The sequence below is a fragment of the Antechinus flavipes genome, chromosome 3 (assembly GCF_016432865.1).
Source record: "Antechinus flavipes isolate AdamAnt ecotype Samford, QLD, Australia chromosome 3, AdamAnt_v2, whole genome shotgun sequence".
NCBI lineage: Eukaryota > Metazoa > Chordata > Mammalia > Dasyuromorphia > Dasyuridae > Antechinus > Antechinus flavipes.
The window spans coordinates 122,564,110-122,584,345 of record NC_067400.1 but is presented as its reverse complement, the minus strand read 5'-3'; the positions used below and the strand labels follow the sequence as shown (position 1 = coordinate 122,584,345).

The 20,236-nt window shown below is 33.7% G+C and overlaps 1 long non-coding RNA gene across 1 annotated transcript in view; it reads right to left on the bottom strand.

Moving 5' to 3' along the window:
* The window catches only part of LOC127553328 (uncharacterized), a 78,270-nt gene that overhangs the window by 14,714 nt on the left and 43,320 nt on the right, over window positions 1-20,236 (bottom strand). Inside the window, exon 2 of the long non-coding RNA XR_007951725.1 lies at window positions 2,666-2,745. This is a non-coding gene — a long non-coding RNA (uncharacterized LOC127553328). The remainder of the gene's footprint in view (window positions 1-2,665; window positions 2,746-20,236) is intronic.

The window sequence follows — 20,236 nt, the reverse complement described above, 5'->3', positions numbered from 1 at the left end:
CATTACTCACTAGATGTCAGTTAATCTTAGCACTTTGAGTCAAAGCCCTTACACTCCTATCCTAGTTATTTCTCTCTATATATAGTCTATTTCTTCTTTAAAAATAGTTACTTAATCTGCAAATTCTGACTTTGTTTACTGACATACATTAGTGAGGTTTTATTATAGGTTGAACTTTTCAAAAAAAGTTAAAAAATTTTTAATGCCTTGATTCAGTTATATAGTCCTCTTCCCATGCTATGCAATCCCTTCTAGGCCAAGTGTTAGCAGAAACAGTATTGCTGCTTATATAGCACACAGTTCCTTTCCCAGATTCTTTAGTTCACATATTCAACAATTACACAAAAACCACTATTCATAATGAATGTCACACACCTGGAGAGCAACTATTGACAGAACTGACTCCATCCCTGGGACATGCCTTGCAATCCCTCCACTGAAACAGCTAACTTTTAAGGCAATAAATGGCATGGTGACATAGCAATTATAAACCTGCTAATTTGACAACAAATGAATCCCATGCATGCAAACCTAACATTCTGGCAATCAATCCACTTGCTTGTCACTGGAAAGTGCCTTAAAATCTTTCAGAGCTAGCATTTTAAAATAGAATTTAATTGGAACCTTTTAAAAAATGAAATCTGGTCTTAAGTATTTTTATGGTAGTGGGAAGAACATTATGCTATTATACTTCAGAAAATCATACATTATGAATTTATCTGTACAAGAAGAGTAAAGCAGAAAGTAGTGTAATTATGCAATGAGTACAATTCATTAGGCAACCAAGGAAGGCTATTCAGGCTTTTAAAAAAGAAACATATCTCATTCTAAATAGAGGTTTTTACCTGAATTATCCATATAATTATCTCAATTCTCCATTTTGCCTATGCTGATACAACCCAAATATCAATTTCTCTCTGTTCCTACTACCACTGTCCTGAAACAAGTTCTTATTAGTACCTACCTAACTGGCAATAACCTAAGAAATGTTCCTACCTTCAGTCTTTTCCTCCTTCTAACACATCCTTGACCAAACTAGTATTTCTAAAACATGTGTCATTCCTCTGCTCAAAAAACTTCAGTGTCTCCTTTTGCCTGCTATCCAGAGCAGGAACTAGCATGGGACAACTGAGCCTTTATGTCAGGCACTAATGTGGAGGTGGAACACACAGTCTTCCTTCAGCATAACACTGGATGTCTGATCCTGAGCCTCCTATAATCCCTTCAACTAGACTCCAGGCTGCCACACCCTAAAGTTCTGTGACTACTACACCCCTTTCCAGAGCCTGCTGTCACACTTGTATCCTTTGCTCTTGATATACTACCTAGTCTAGATGTCTGTGCTACATAGGACATCCAGGATCAGTGTAGTAGATAATTGGCCTGGAATGGAAAAAAAGGTGACATGAGCCAGAATCAGGCATTTCATGATATAGTGGTAATAAAATTGTGTTCTGAACTGATGCTGAGTGAAGCGAGCAGGACCAGGAGATCATTACATACTTCAACAACAATACTATATGATGATCAATTCTAATGGACCTGACCATCCTCAGCAACGAGATGAAACAAATCAGTTCCAATGGAGCAGTAATGAACTGAACCAGCTACACCCAGCGAAAGAACTCTGGGAGATGACTAAAAGCCATTACATTGAATTCCCAATCCCTACATTTTTGCCTGTCTGCATTTTGGATTTCCTTCACAGGCTAATTGTACAATATTTCAGAGTCCAGTTCTTTTTGTACAGCAAAATAATGGTTTGGTCATGTATACTTATTGTGTATCTAATTTATACTTTAATATATTTAACATTGATTGGTCATCCTGACATCTAGGGGAGGGGTGGGGGGAAAGAGGGGAAAAATTGGAACAAAAGGTTTGGCAATTGTCAATGCTGTAAAATTATCCATACATATAACTTGTAAATAAAAAGCTATTTAAAAAATAAAATAAAATTGTGTTTTATGGGAAAATGTTATGTTCAGACTTTTCTTTTACTCCTGGCATTTCTCCAGGAGTTGTTGGGCACCAAACATCATTATCAACTGTTTCTCAGCCCAACAACTCCAGGAGAAATGCCAGGAGCAGAACAGAAGTCTGCACATAACATTTGTAGATCTGATCAAGGCCTTTCATATTTTCAGTCATGAAGGTTTATGGAAAATTATGTCAAAATTTGATTGCCCAGAAAAGTTCATCATTATTGTACATCATTTTCACAATGGCATGCTTGCCTGGGTTTTGGAGAGTGGACAATACTCTGGCACCTTCTCAGTTACCAATGGAATAAAAGAAAGCTGTGTGCTTGCTTCTATCTTTTTTAATATCATGTTTTCAGCCAAACACCTTCAATGAGGATGAACATAGTATCAAAGTCAACTAATAATAAATTCTTCAACTTGAAAAGGCTACAAACCAAACTAAGGTAGAGGGAGTATAATGTAGGATTTCTTTTGCTTGCAGCTGATTATATGTCCAATGGAGCCTCTGAAGCTCAGATGCAGCATAGGATGGAAAAATTGCTGCTTGTGCTAATTTTAGCCTTTCAATTAATAACAAGAAAACACAGGTACTTTATCAGCTAGCACCATATTATATGTATATGGAACTACTGGTTACAACAAATGGAGAAGTTGTGGATGCTGTGGATAAGTTCACTTACCTTGGCAGTATACTTTCCAATGTTCACATTCATAATGAGATTGACATATGCATTGCCAGACTTCCTCAATGTTTGGGAAGCTCCAAAGGAAAGTGGGAGAGAGGAGAGTTATTAGACTGACTACCAAACTGAAACTCTACAGAACATTTGTGCTGACCTCATTGTTGTGCTATACTAACCTGGACAGTATAGCAGTGCTGTGCCTGGAAACTTCACTGCTTCTATTTTAATTGTCCTAGGAAAATTCTGAAGATCTCCTGGCAGCTTAAGACATCATACACTGAGGTCCTTTCTCAAACTAAACTGCCAAGAATTCAAACACCGCTGCAGAGAACACAACTCCTTTGGGCTGATCACATTGTTTGAATGCCAAATGTAAGCTTGCCAAAAAGACCATTTTATGGAAAACTCTCACAGGGCAAGCACTTATGTAGTGGTTAGAAAAAGCAATACAAGGACACTCTCAAAGACTCTCTCAAGAACTTTAGAATTGATTGTATGACATGGGAAACACAGGCATAGAACTGCCCAACATGGCATGCCCTCATCAAAGAAGGTGCTGGACTGCATGAACAAAGTAGAATTGAAATAGCCCAGAAGAAACGTGAGATGCACAAAGTTAGAGAAATCATGCCAAATGTTCATAGGGACTATTTGCGCTCGATATGTGGCAGAGCATTCTGAGCTCATATTGATCTGATCAGCCATAGTTGGACACACTAACTTGACTCTGACATAGTGATGTCATTTTGTTCCTCTTCAAGAATAAAAGACAACAGTGTTTTAGTACATAGAATAAAAAGTAATAATGATATAGGGAATGAGTAATGTCCTCAGAGTCAGAAAGATCATGGCTTAAGTCCTAGCTCTGACACAAGCCACTATCTGACTGTAGCACCATCTTGGCCATGCCTACTGAAGGTATCATGCATGAGATCAGAAGAAAGTATATGCATGCCTTTGGGTTCAAACAGAAATTTTTCAGGGTCTTCCTCTTCTCTTCTTCACTTCTCCATTCCCCCACTTCCCCACTTCCCCAGGAGTTTTGTTACAACCTTGAATTTGAAGAGCCTCTGGCAACAAGAAATAAAAGGGAGTAGCTTCTTGACTGTTGAGGGGATGTTTTATGCTGACTTAAGTTCTATCAGTAAAAAATCAATACACCTTTTTGTGAAGGAACAGATAGATATTCTTGGCTGAAGTCATTATTATCTTCCTTCAGAACCATTTTATGAAAATTCAGTAAAATAAAATATAAGTACCAGTCTATTGTGACACAGCAAAACATTACTTCTTTTTTTTCTTTCTACAACTGCCAGAAAAAGAAATGTCTCAGACTTGTTTTCTTAGAGTTAATAACTAGTGTTAATTCCATATAATAAATATTGAGATTTTTTTCCCAGAAGACTGCTGAAGTATTTTAATCATCTCTTAAGAAAACACATTTGGACAAATGATTCAGAATGAGATCTGGTTTTTGAACATAATCAATGTGGGAATTTGTTTTGCTTGGTTGTGCATATTTATAATATGAATTTTGTTTATGGTTTTGTATGTATGGTAGTCAAAGATACATAAATGGTAGGTAGGTAGAAAGATAGAATTAGCTGAGAACAAACTCTAACGCATAAAAAAGTTTTAGGAAGATTATTTTAAATATTATTTGACAACGGAAAGAGTTTGAAAAGGTGTAGCTCACTCTTCAAGCCTTTGTGCGGTTTACATTATATAGAGTTCAGATAAAATTACTAGTATACAAAATGGCACGTAGGCAATTTCTAGAAAAGGGTAGAGATGTAGATTATCTAGTAGGTATTAACATTCAGTACAATTTAGGTTACCCAAAACATAAACATAAACCCAATCCAAGATTTGGTTGGGATTTAAGCATCTGTCTGGATTCTTTGAATAATATTCAAGGTGAGCCTTACCTCTATTATAATTTTTGAATTTTAGACAATTTCTAGCCATTGTGCATCTAGGTTCAAACAATATAGATGAAGTATTTTCCCATAACAGACCAAAATGGATAAGTACTATATATTTTGTTGCATAATCTTGTTGCCATAAGTCTCTCCTCACTGTATCCTTTCTACTTAGCCATCAAAAAGATATTCACATTTCCTTCACAGGCTAACTGTACAATATTTCGGAGTCCGATTCTTTTTGTACAGCAAAATAATGATTTGGACATGTATACTGATTTTGTATTTAATTTATACTCTATTATATTTAACATGTATTGGTCATCCTGCCATCTGGGGTGGGGGGAGAGGGGGAAGGAGGGGAAAAATTGGAACAAAAGGTTTGGCAATTGTCAATGCTGTAAAATTACCCATGCATAAATAAAAAGCTATAAAAAAAGATATTCATAAAGTATAGATCTGATCTTGTCATCTCTCCCTTCCCCTCACTATATTGGGTTTCTTTAAGGATAAAAGCGAAATTAATTATCTTAATGATAGTTATGAATAAAAGGTGCAATAAATTTTTTTGGACTTTGAAAGACAATTCATAATATATCAACCAAATTTTAGCCAATTAACAAGACTATGAATGCAAAAAGACCAGTACAATATAAGCTCCTTGGAGCAGAGATTTTCATTTTAAAATCCTTTTCCCCTAGAATTTAGCATAATGCCTTTCACACAGTAGGAACTTAATAAATACTTGCTGACTTGAATTAAATATGAACCAAATTAAGAAAATCATTTAAGCAAACTAAGCAATCATTTGTCAAACAACCAACCAAGGTAAGGGCAATCTGAATAATTAAGTCTCCAAACATTGTTTTTGGGGGAATAAAGAAAAGAATGATGAAGTACTTAGAAGAAGAAGGAATAGAAAGAAAAGAATGGGAAAGAGAAATTTTTTTTTAAAGAGAGGAAAGCAAAGATTTGGTTTTTTAACCTGAAGTATCTATGCCTATATGGATTCTCAACTGCTGTCTTCTTTAATTTCTTTTCATGGTTTTTTTTTAAGGTTATGACAATGAGGTAGAAGTTTCATTATTTTCTAGAAAAGTGTAAACTCACTAAAAACAGGAACTAGATTCCTTATTCCCAGTATAGCATGTTGCACATAGTAGAGAAAGAAACAAAAACTAAATCTTTGATTTCATCTTGATATGGAAATCCCAGAACTCCTCTCTTAACAATATATATTAGTATTTTCTGTACAATTTACAGATTTAGAGAGTAGCCTAGAGTAACAAGGGATTAAGTGATTGTCCCGGAGTCACACATTCAATATAACTTGAACCCAAGCCCCACTCTCTATTTACTATACTATACTGCATATTCTAAATGTTTAATAAAAATCTGTTGCATTGAAGCAAATTAAATCTCTAGATGCTACCAAGTTTAAGGTGTCATCACCATCAGGCTGGGTTGTTCTCATCCAATAGCTAACCCAGTTAAATGGGGAGATGCTTATTCACTAGAAGTTTGGCTGCTAATTCATAAATATGTTGGCCACAGCAACTCATTAAATCTATGAAGAACTAAACAGTTTTTAACCTGAATCAGTGAAAAAGAGTACCCAGATAGATAATTTTTCTAATATCTCAGGAATTACTTCAAATCTCAAGTTGTTGTTGTTGTTTTTATAGACAAAGATACCTTTTTGTTTTCTTGCAAGGAAGAGAGTAATTTTTTCAGGAAAGCATTTTTCTCTGGTGAGCTTCAAATAGGAAAATAGACTCATTTGCTCTCATTCTGTGGTTTACTTCCTTAGCATCTCATGATTTATATAGATGATTTATCTATCAGAATTGGTAACTTTCCTAAAGGACAGGTGCATATTATTAGATCTGGCAGGTCTAACCCTAGGTCCATCAGAAAATCCAGGACCAAAAGGATACCAAAAATCAATTACATTTAGAACTGACCAGAACCTGTTTAAAATTATGAGTAACATTGCTCTGTCATTGTACTTCAAAGTACAGAGACTCAAACAGAATGATGTAAATTCCTGAAATTTTAGAGCTGAAATAGGATTTTGAAGGCGATCTACTTCAGGAGTAGTTAATGTACAAACCATGGTGTGTGTGTGGAGGGGGGAGGGGGAATAAAGGGAAAAAGTATAGTGATAAATGCATCCCAGTCTATTATAACCATGTGGGAAATCAAACAGCTCAAGTGAATGTCCTGTAGCCTATTGAAGGATAGGTCTTCCAGCTTCCAGCTGTGCTGGATTCCAGAAAGACAGAGGAGAGGGAAAGAATAGGGAGAGAGAAATATATTGAAAGTAATTGTTAAATTACTTGGTGGGAGGAGAGAAATTCAGGGAATCAATAAAGATTTTTTTTTTTTTAAGAAGTGGTATTTGAGCTGAGCTTTAAAGAAGGCTAGAAATTTTCAAATATGGAAGTAGAGGAGGAAGTATATTCCCTTTTCAAGTTTGTGATCCTAATGTCTATTCCGCTGTAATTTTATCCATAAAAGAAAAACTATGTGTGTTTGGGGTTGGAGTACTTAAAGATAGAGTTTCAGAACAAAGGAAAAACTCAGATGAGGAGAGTATCCATTTTCCCTCTGGACTAACTACCATAAGCAGCTATCTATTTATCCAATAGGTTAGATCCCTGTTTGAAAGATTTTCCTGCATCTAATAGCTTCCTGTCCTTTTTGAGGAATGTTGTTTCGTCAAAGGGGAGGGATTTTCCTACAGTTGCCCATCAATCATATCTCTTGGTATATTACTTAGCAAAATCAAGGGCAAGCATATTAATAAGAACTTGCATAATACTTTTCTCATAAACAAGTCAAGGTTTCTCAGAGATATTATGAAATGAAGTTTGACTAAACCAGAAAATCAGCTGAAGCACATAGATTAAAACTAGTCTCTTTACTCTCAAGCTATGTCTCCAAAATATTTACAAATTTTGATTTTAAAAATCATACAGTCACAACTTTTGCCTAGCCCTGAGGAAAGAAAATCACCAACTAACTGAATTTTTCATTTTCCAAATAGGTGTTTTGACTTTTTGAAAAAGCCTTAGTCCTATCTTTTCCTTAAAATGCTACATATATATCCTTGAATATTATTTTCTATGCAAAATGGTAAATGTCTCAGTCTAATTTCTTTTCCTTCCAAAACAATGTAATTAGAAATTCACCAATAGCATTTACAAATTATCTCTGGCTAAAGAGATGGCTTGGCTGAAAGGCAGACAAAATTATTTCTCTGAATGTGATAACAGACAAAACTCATTAAAATTCTATATAAAAATTCTGGTGCAGGGATGAGACAGTGTTCCCTGGCTTGTGTGAGTCCAAGTATTTTTTCCTGTGTCATTCAACCAGAGGAGAAATATTAATATTGCATGCCCATTAACGGACTAGCTAAGATAGCAATGTGTCCACTAATGGACTAGCTAAGATAGCAGAGGAAGAGAGAATAGTAGAAATAATGAAGACAAGGTCTCTTCAGAAGAAACAAAGATCTAAGAACACCAGCCATAGGAGTGATTGCTCATTCTTGAGAGTAATCTTAATTGGTCATTTTTCCACCTCAAAATTATAAATTTGGCCCACAGATAAGTGAATTGAACATGAACTGTGGGAGAAAAGGATGGGAACTCTGTTGTTCTGATCCCCAAAACATTAGAATCCTGGTTTCAATGTCTAAACTCAGATCAGGGGTGGTCACTTTTACTCTGTAGCTGTCTTTAAAATTCAGCTGAGGGACAAGTGACTAGGATGGGTATGATAAGACCAGGAGAACCTACAGTTCTGCCACTCTGAACCTGTGGAACAATGAAGTTGACTACTGGAGTTTGTCCCAGAGGTAAGCCTACTTAGAGACATACTAAGATCTGGATCTTAAAAATCTAAATCCAGGAGGGCAGTGAACCTGTCTAGATTAGACTATATCCTAGATAAGACCACTCAGGGCCCACTAAAAATTTGCAGCACATTGGCCTGAGTTGGCCTATGATCACTGAAAAACTCACTAACCAGAGAATGCCATGCTAGGATTCCAGATAACACAGAGGAATATGATACAAGACGCTGGTGTTTTTATCTAGACAAGTGGTAAACTTAACCTTAACAAAGAATTGAAATTTTGGGAGTAAAACTAGAATAATGAGTAAACAAGAACATTTCCCATGATAAAGAATTATTTTGGTGCCGGGGACAGCCCAGACATATACCTAGAAAAGATGAATAACTCCAAAACATCTATAAGCAAAGCCTTAAAAGAAAACATAGTTTAGCTACAACAGCAACTAGAATCCCTAGAAGAAATCAAGCAAGCAGTTTTGGTTTGTTTTTTGTTTGTTTTTGATTTATTTCATTTTGATTTGTTTTGTTTTTAAGTAAAATTAATATTATAAATGAAAATATTAGAGTAAAAATTGGCAAATAAATGAGAAATTTGGAAAAAAGATTTTTTTTAGAACTAGAGAATTTTAACAAAAAAAAAAAGAATATAAACACCTGAATCAAATTTTAGAACAGTGAAATGTGATAGATCTTTTGTGATTGTTAAATGTCAGTAAAAAGGAGACAACTAGATAGCTCCATGGATAAAGCACTGGACTTAGAGTAGGGAAGACCTGAGTTCAAATCACTCTAGTATGTTTGCCCAAGAAAATCCCATGGACAATTTAGTCCATGGGATCCCAAAGAGTTGGACATGCCTGAACATCAAGAAGAAAGGAGTGTTCTGTTCATGGCACTTATACAAAACCTGATCGTGTATAAAAGCATAAAATCATCACAAATAGTTAAAGAGATATTAGATCCATCTTTCATTAACAACAAGACCATTGAAGAAAGAATTACAAATTAACTGGAGTCTAACAATCCTAAAGAACTGGTAGGAAAATTAGGGAAAGCATGGACAATTTCATTAAAATTAATAATAATAATGAAGCAACATAACAAAATTTGTAGGATGCAGCCAAAAACAATCCTTAAGGAAAAACTAATTGCTCAAACACTTTTATCAAAAGAAGGGAGAAAAAATTGATCAATTAATTTGACATGAATTTTTTTTATAGAAAATCAGAAAAAAATTAAAAATCTTAATTAAACATTATAACTAGTAATCCTGAAAATCTGAAAAAGTGTAACAACATTAAAAGTAAAAAAAAAAACATTGATTTATTAAAGAAAACTAGGAACTAGAATTTTTTCAATCATTAGCTTTTTGATTTCTTTAAAGAGACCAATGAAATTGCCTACGTCAAGAATGAAAAAAAATGACAAAAACAAAATTGTCAGAAACTAGTTTGCCCAACCGCATACCAATAGATGCAAAAACTTAAATGAAATATGTGAATATTTGAAGGGAAATACGTGAATATTTGAAGGAAAAAATGTGTAAAATGTTCAGATTAACAAGATGAGAAATAGAGCGTTTGAATAAATCAATCCCAAAAGAAGAAATTAAAAAATTCACAAATGACCTCCCCCCAAAAAAACTCTGGGAAATGATAGATTTACAAGCAAAATTTATCAAACTTTCAAAGAACAATTAATGCCATTGTTACAAGAGCAATTTGTAAAAATAGGAAATAAAGAGATTCTACCAAGTTCCTTCTATGATACAAATATGATCTTGCTACCTAAATCAGGATAGTAAAAACAGAGAAAGAAACATAGACAAGGAGTTCTCAATGTATTTTGTGCATGCATGTGTGTGTATGTGTGTATGTGTGTGTGTGTGTGATAGACCCTTTGGCAATCTGCTTAAACCACGAACACTTTTTTCAGGATGATGTTTGTTGCTTCCATATGTAATAGGAAGAAATGCTCTGTTTCACTTAGAGGCTTATAACAAGAAAGATGTAATTTTTTTTCCATCCAAATTTATGAACCCCATGAAATCAAGCCACATAACTTTTGGAATCCCAAGCCAAGATCTCTAAAGTATATTGATGCATAAATTTTAAATAAAATATTATCAAAGAGAACTATGCAACATATCAAAAAAGATTATGTAGGTTTGATTTATCTCAAAAAGTACAGGGTTGATTCAATATCAGAAAAACTATTAAAATGATTGACTATGTTAATAATAAAAATAGTAAAAAAAATCATATGATTAAGTCAATAAGTTCAGAAAAAGCTTTTGACAACATACACTAATTTCTGTCTTTAAAAAATCTTAGAAAACATAAGAAATGCTTTGATGTTTCTTTAAGATGATAAATAATATCTACCTAAAATCAAGAACCATTTTTATATGTAATAGAAATAAACTAGAGTCTTGTCCAAGAAGATCAGAGATAAAACACAGCTTTCCCTTACTATTATTGTTTGATATAGTGTTAAAATTCTAACTAGAATAATAAGACAAAAAAAGAAACTAAGGGATAGTTATATATAATTTTTTGTTTTTTTGTTTTTTGCTGAAATAGTCTGGGGTTAAGCAACTTGCCCAGGGTCATACAGGTAGGAAGTGTTAAGTGTTTGAGATCACATTTGAACTCAGGTCTTCCTGACTTCAGAGCTGGTACTCTATCCACTGCATCACCTACCTGCCCCTAGTTACATCTTTCTATCTCCATGTATATAGAGAGTAAATATATATATTTATATATACATATATGATGCAAAATTCTTGCTTTCTGCTGATGGTATGATTTACTTAAAGAACTTTAGTCAATCAAAAAAATTATCTAAACTATTAATAACCAGCAAAATTATAGGATGTGAAATAAATCCACTTAAATGGTCAACATTAATGTATATTGCCAACAAAAATAAATAAAAATAACTACAAAGGGAAATTCTATCCAATATAACTACAGGATATATAAAATACTTGGGAATCTACATGCAAAGATAAACACAGGAGCTATGTTTTTACAACTACAAAAAATTCTTCATGGCAATAGACATCTATATAATTGGAAAAATTGCTCATGGGCAGGACAAGAAAATATACCAGAAATGATAGCACTATTGGAATTAGCTTACTTATTCAATGCTACACAACTCAAAAAACTAAAGAATTAGTTTACAAAGCTAGAAAAATAACAATGAAATTCATCTAAAGGAACAAGAGGAAATTTCTCAAAGGAAATCATGGGGGAGGGGGAGAGGAGAGAAATAGGAACCAAAAAAATCATTAAAATTATTCGAGACTATGTCCAAACTTTACTGAACATTGCCATTGATTCAGTAATATCATTACTAGAACTGTACCCCCAAAGAGATCAAAGAAAGAAGAAAGAATCCTTTGGTACAAGTAGTGTTTATAATAGTTCTTTTTGTAGTGGCAAAGAACAGGAAACTAAGAGGAAGCCCATCAATCAAGGAATAGCTAACTGAAATTATGGTGTGTGTGAATATAATAGAATGTTATTGTGCTATAAGAAAAGTTGAAAGGTACAGTTTCAGACAAACTCAGGAAGATTCCTATGGAGTGATATAGAATGAAGTGATCAGTATTCCAAAAAACTCCAAAAAAAATACAAATAATAATATTCTAAAAATAAATTGATTTGAAAAATTTTAGAACTCTGATTTTTAAAAAATGAATAGCAATATTTTTAATTCAATGTAGCACCTCCTCTAGATTATTCTCCAAAATTAAACTCACACACATGTTGGATGATCAAGAGCTCTCATAAAGTTCTAGAAAACCTTTTGAGTCTAGTTCCTAAAAATTATAGTTCACAACCTCTCACTCATGTGTTTCTATTACCAGTGATATCAACAAACAATTGGCTTTTAACAAAGGTATTTATTAAGATAGTATAATAAGGACAGTAGCTTAAAAAAAAGTCTCCCCATTTATATCTGAAGTGTATTCTCACAAACTCAAGAGTAAGGAAGTTCACATATATGGATTACTTTTAAGCAAGGTAACACACAGAATAGGTATAATCTAAGGCTTATAAATATTCCTCTGCATGTTGAATTTTCATGAAGTGAGGCAAGTTGTTTGGTTGGGCTTCCAGCTTCTACTTCTTCAATACTATTCAGTCTCACTATTGAGTACAGAACCAGCTATGCTACCATAGATCCACCTTGAGTGTCATTTGCATGCTGATTCTGACTGGAGAGTATGTGCTGGTTTTCTCAAGTATACAAGGTATCATAGTTGGGGAAGGAGAAGAGAGAAAGCTTCTTAGTACATGCAGAGGTATCTTTTTGTTTTGTTTTGTTTTGTTTTTTGTTTTTAAAATTTTAATTTTATTTTATTTAATAATAACTTTGTATTAACAGAATCCATGCCAGGGTAATTTTTTACAACATTATCCCTTGCACTCGCTTATGTTTCGTTTTTTCCCCTCCCTCCCTCCACCCCCCCCCCAAGATGGCAAGCAGTCCTATATATGTTAAATATGTTGCAGTATATCCTAGATACAATACATATTTGCAGAACCAAACAGTTCTCCTGTTGCACAGGGAGAATTGGATTCAGAAGGTAAGAATAACTCGGGAAGAAAATCAAAAATGCAAATAGTTCACATTCGTTTCTCAGTGTTCCTTCTTTGGGTGTAGCTGTTTCTGTCCATCATTTATCCATTGAAACTCAGTTAGGTCTCTTTGTCATAGAAATCCACTTCCATCAGAATACATCCTCATACAATATTGTTGTCGAAGTGTATAATGCTCATCTCACTTAGCATCAGTCCATGTAGGTCTCTCCAAGCCTCTCTGTATTCATCCTGCTGGTCATTCCTTACAGAGCAATAATATTCCATAACATTCATATACCACAATTTACCCAGCATCCATTGATGGGCATCCATTCATTTTCCAGTTTCTAGCCACTATTAAAAGGGCTGTTACAAACATTTTGGCACATACATGTCCCTTTCCCTTTTTTAGTATCTCTTTGGGGTATAAGCCCAATAGAAACACTGCTGGATCAAAGGGTATGCACATTTTGATAACTTTTGGGGCATAATTCCAGATTGCTCTCCAGAATGGTTGGATTCGTTCATAACTCCACCAACAATCATGCAGAGGTATCTTCTACAGATTATACCTGTTCACTGCTCACCTGAATTCCCAATTCTTTCAAATTCTTTTAAGGCTTATTCAAAGCAAGGTTTATCATTAGCTATCTGATAATGGTCCTCCTCATTAACTTAATTTCTGTATTTTTACAGGTAGTTTGAAAATATACTAATACCTTATGATTATATTCTGAATGTTCTAAGTTTGAGACTGGATCATACTTTTTTTAACTTTTAATTTTATTTTTAATTTCTAGGATAAAACAAGTATTTCATAACATAGTATAATTTTTTTAAAAGATGATTGTACAGGAAACTGCAAATCTATGATGTAAAACTTGCTATTCCTCTTAAATATGTAATAATTCATGTAAATGGTTTCCTTCCCTCCAACCTAAATATAGCTACCATTAAACACAAATGTGTGTGTGTGTGTGTGTGTGTGTGTGTGTGTGTGTATGTGTGTGTGTGTAAAATCATCCTACGTACCTCTATTTATCAGTTCTTTCTCTGGATATAGATAGTTTCTTCCTCCATCTCTTGTAGTTTATTTCAGTTAATAATATTCAAAATTACTTATTCCCATACATAGGGCATATGTCTCCTCTTCTCCCAATAGAGTTGGAGTCTGCTGTAATTCAACTCCCCCATATGATTCACTATGGACAAACTCATTTTTTAAATTTAACTAAAATTGTTTGATTTATATAAAAATTATATTCATAGCACCCTATACTTTGATCAATTGTATAAATTTCTAGATCTCTTAGTAGATTTATACATAATCTCTTCTTTCTAGTATTCTTGATTTAAAGGACTTAGCCCCCAGCCCAAAAGAAACACAGTCCTCTTAAAACTATTGTCAGTCAACATTACATTGTTTTACAGAATAAAAACAATTTGTTTTAAAGTAGCAAATAGTATTACATCAAGTAATTGTATCATCAACAAGCATCTTTAAAATCTGGGTTCTAAGCTAACTGTATCAATCTCTTCTAAGGATCTCTAGGGACAGAAGGTTTTGAGTTTGTCCTGATCCTATCTTTTAATTCCATTAGAACAACTAGAAATATTGTGACAACTTATCAATTACTTAAAATATACTTCATCTCCAGATCTAGAAACTATTGCTTCAGGAGAGAAAATATACTTGGAATCTGAAAGAGTACAGACTCCATCTAATCTGCAAATCAGGCATCAGCAGGGATGATGAAACTTCCTAGTATTGCATCATTACAGATATGTGAGCACCGAATGTCTGACTTTAGATGAAGATAGAAATCCTGAAATCTTCAACATAATGTAGCATGTCATGCAATTTTCTTCCCTTTTGTTTCTTTTTTTCTTGCTATTTTCTTTCTCAATAGGCTTTTCAAAACATACTATTACATGATTCTTGAAATTTGTGTCTCTTGGACACTAAGTATTCTAGGAAGAAAAGGTAAATGAAACCACATTTAAGTATCAAGATACCAACAAGATGTTGGAGTAAACTTTCAAATTTTATATCAATAAACTTCCAAACTTTAATGAATCAAAGGTATAGCTGGCTAGCAAATTAAAACTTAGAAAGAAAGCCTTTGTTGTAATAATATACAGCTGGCATAATATTCTACCAAATCAGTCTCTCTCAACAAAATATGTCCACAGCTTTGGTAAACCATGGCTTTTCAATTTATAATGTAAAACCTAAGGTACAATTTGTGAGGTCAATAACTCATGTTTAAACAGATGATTAAACATCTGTTTCTAGGCAAACAAAGCTCAAGTAACTCAGTGGGGTAAACTACATGAAATTACTATTCATCCACATGACACTACTTATTCTGTGTTGAGCAGATAGTTAGGCATGTTGTGGGATACTTAGTCCAAGAAGGAATAGATACACTACAAAACAAAGCACAAATACTGATATAGGAACCAACTGTTTAGAGCAATAAAAGATCTGGAATTAGATGTGGTTTAATTGCCATGATGAAAGATAGCTTTTTCTTATAATAAGAAATAAGCCCTGGAACAATTATGTGGACTGCTTAAAACAGACTGGATTTAAACAGTGTAGATGAAAAGAATTTGCCTTCCCAAAATATGATAGAAAATTTCTTGCTACTTCCTTGAAAGAGTTAATATAATGGCACTAGAATAAATACATCACAAAACTGTGAAAAAAAGGATATTCCAAATGTTATATTTGAAATATAAAATTCAATTCAATGGCATTTACTAAGAAACTTTTATGTGCAGGACAAAGCACTGGTTTTTCTTTAATGGAAATTGCAACTTAACAAGGAGGAAACTATATGTATACAACTATATAAAAGAGAGAATAAGAAGTTATGATAGCATAACGGATAGTGAGCTATTATTGAACCAGAAGACTTGAGTTCATATTTAGTCTCTGATACATAATGGCTGTTTCTTAACTTTTCAATGTTTTAGGGAACATTCATTGTTTAGGGTAGCTAGGTGACTCAGTGGATAGAATACAAAGGCTGGATTCAAATTCATTCTCAGGCACTTATTACCTGTGTGACCTTGGAGGACAGGACACTTAACCCTGTTTGCCTCCATCTCACATCTATAAAATGAGTTGAAGAAGGAAATGGCAAACCACTTGAGTGTTTTTGCCAAGAAAACCTCTAATATATTCATAAAGAATCAGACAAAATTGAAAAATGAACAATAAACAACAACTAACCCTGTTAATTGTAGAGCATTTATCTATCTGCATTGGTAGTTGGAATTCCACACAGAGAAATTGAAATCACCATCTCATCCAAAAACAAAATGTGTGTGTGTGTATGTGTGTGTGTGTGTGTGTGTGTGTGTGTGTGTGTGTGTGTGTTTGGAGAGAGAGAAAAAGACAAGAGACACACAGAGAGAGAGACAGAGACAGAGACAGAGAAAGATAGAGAGACAGATATATATTTCAAAGTAGAAAACATAGGGAATGGGAAGAATGTATTGAGCACAAAGGAAAAATCCAGACAATGTGCTCAAAGAAATTTGAGGAAATTTCCTGAGTAAGACTAGTGATAGCTTCTCTTAAAAAAAAAAAAAATTAAAACTTTTAAGTGACCTACATGTGCAAAAATATTTGTGGCAGTCCTTTTTTTAGTGACAAGAAACTGAATGGATGCCCATTGTTTGGAGAATGGCTGAATAAATTATGGTATATGAATGTTATGGAATATTATTCCTTTGTAAGAAATGACCAACAGGATGATTTCAGAGAGGCCTAGAGAGACTAGATGAATTGATGCTAAGTGCAATGAGCAGAACCAGGAAATCATTATACAAGGCAACTACAAGGTTATACAATGATCAATACCAATGTATGTGACTCTCTTCAACAATGAGATGATTCAAACTAGTTCCAATTGTTCAGTGATGAAAAGAGCCATCTACACCCAGAAAGAATACTGTGGGAACTGAGTGTGATTCACAACATAGCATTTTCACTTTTTGTTGTTGTTTGCGTGTATTTTATTTTGCTTCACTTTTTCTCTTCTGTAGCATGATAATTGTATAAATATGTATGCATATATTGGATTTAACATATATTTTTCTACCATGTTTAATATATATTAAACTACTTGCCATCTAGATGGCAAGTTGGGGATTGGGGAAGGGGGGGGAATTTGTCAGAATAAGGAATTTCTGCTTTATTCCATATATCAAAGAGCCATTGGCAGTTTTTGAGGAAAAAAATGACATAAACTAAAAACATTAGAAAATTATCTAGGTAATGGAATGAAGACGGAAGAGTGTGGATTGGAGGCAGAAATATTTATTGGAAGACTATTATATAGTTCAGAAGTTACTGAGAGTTGAACTTATTTTTAGTAATCTTTTCATTTACATTTTTGTAGTTGCTACATATATCATGTATATATACATAAGTGCCTATTTATGCTTATTTATGTTTATTTATTTTTGTGTATTATTCTTTTGTTTCTGCTTATTTGCTTTGTATCAGTTCACATGAGAAGCATGATGGGATAAAAAGTTTACCTCAAAAACTCCTAGATTTCAAGGTCTGGTCAACACATACTGACTTTATAATCCTGGATAATTCACCTAATTAACTTCTAAATATTTTAGCTAATCCCCCAGTCCTAGAAGTTGCAAAGAAAGTGTCAAACTGTATCAGAAAGAAAGTTTCATATCAATATATCATAGATCTAGTTCCTTTCCCTATTACCCTATTAGTTCATAAAAAATTTCCCCATGTTTCCATGAATTATTCATATTCAACTTTTCTTCCTGCACAGAAATATTCCATTACATTCATATACCATGATTTTTCAGTTTTTACCAATTATGCAAGTTTCACTCTGTTTTCAAACTGGTTATTTTTTTCAACAATATAAAAATTGTAATATAAAATGATGTACTGGACAGAATATGAGAAAATCATTTCCTATCTATATGTATTTATATCCACACATCCATCCATCCATCCATCCACACATACGTATAATACACATACTTAGATGATATAGAAGTGATATATGTATATGTATATGTGTCTGTATATACAAATATACAAATACATATGTTGATATATGTGTATAAATATAAACACACATGTATAAACACACATACAAAAGCAATCAAAAACCCTGACTCTTAGTTAAATGCAAAAGTTCTTACTTAATATGGCATATTGATTGAAAAAATAATAATCGTAATAGGAAAAAATAACTTTTGCCATATTTTCAAGGAGATGTTATTACTACCACATTGTATAGCCTAGGTTATGATATATTTCCAGTAAGCACATAATTTTTTCTATCCAGTAAGACAATAAATTATTCCTTTAAGTACTCCATTTTGCCACAGTGTAGTACTCTGAAACTGGGGAGGGGGACGGGAGAGACAAATAGTGTTTAGGTTTGTTTGTTTGTTTGTTTCAAGATGGATGGTCCCTGAGAAACCTTTACCACAAGTAGATTTCTTACCTCAGGAACTTCCCCTCAAATATTTTTGACTGACTTCTTTTTGTAATTAGGGGAAGAAGTTGGATGTGGAAGACATGATTATTTTTTAAACTGAATAGAGAGAATTATACTATTTAATAAGCATTTTCTCATTCATCAATGTTTGAAATAATCATCCCTTTTTTTAATTTAGAAAGGTTTAGGCAGGACTGGGATGAGAATTAGTCAATGAAGAGGCTGAAATAAGATTTTGTTAGGAATGATGGTCATATCACACTTTACTGTTATAAATTTTCTTCACAGGTACTATCCATCCTGGTTACTGCTGCCTCACCTTCTGAAAGAAGAAAGAATATATCAGCCCTAGGCAGAAAGATGAGAGCTAACGTAGAGAGGAAGAAAATGCTCCATTAGTGAAGAGAGGAGAGGAGACAGGAAAAGAAGGGCAAAGAAATGCCAGAGATATAAGTTCCAACCTAGGGGCATGGTTATCCTAATGAGATAACAGTGAAATCACAAGAAATCTTTGTGTGTGAGAACATACAGATGTCACTTCATAGGAATTGTACTGAAATGTACAAATCCCCTGAACTATTAATGCTCTTCCCTTTAAGTAGCCAAAAAGTGAAGCTGAAATAAAGCACTTAGCACAGTACTTAGCATATGGTAGGTGCCTAATAAATGCTTGTTTCCTTTCTCCCTTCCAATTCCAAATCCAGCACCATTTTTACTCTATTACATGTCCTCTTATAGATAAGACTTTATGAGCCCAATCTCCCTGCAGTCAGTGGAAGTTGTAGAAATGAGAGCAATAAAAGTGTCAGAATCTGTACAAGTTGGCATTTACATATTATAATTGATAACAAATGTTTAATGAGGTTTCATTTGCATTTAGGTAATAGAGCTGTTCTGAATCAGCTGAGGATTGAGATTATACCAATATTGTCAAGTTACTTTCTTGTCTTTTCAAGATTTTATTGATCACACTGAGCTTCATGATTTTATAGTTAGGCGAAAAAGCTTTTTGCAGAAGCAATGATATACAGCTTGGTATCTGGGTTCAAAGTTAACGTGAATAATTATTAGTTTCCTCTTTAAATTGTCTCAAGGTTTCAAATGGATGCAACATTTACTGAAACCCTCATTATTTGCTGCAGGACTAAGAGGCATTCTCATAATATATTTAAAGGTCACTATGTTTCACCCCTGAGGTGGCTGTACTTCATTGCAGAATGAAAGGTTTCTAAGAAAGAAATTGTGAAGTTCTCAGTCTGATACTCATTTGGATGAATAGTGAGCTCTGTGTATGATACAATCACTCAAAGTGGAATGTACATCTGCCTCCTCCAACACACCCACCTGGCTATCTCCCAATGGAAATGGGCAGATGTACAGAATTTGGAATAGCAAATGATGCCAAAACATTTGGGGGAGAGGGAAAGACAGGAGCAATATGGAGCTCTGAGGTTCTTCACCTCATTTTTCAGGAAATAGATATTTAATATGATATGTGTGCATTAGTGAATATATACGAAGTTTTATATATGTATATACAGAGAGTATTTTAAAATACTCTGTATGGGAGCTTGAAGTCTTTTTCCCTTAATCTCTCTCTCCCGTTTGAATGAATAAGAAGAATAAATGACTAAGAATATATTTGGCATTCTGACCCAAAGGCATTCAGGATGATGTGTAAAAAAG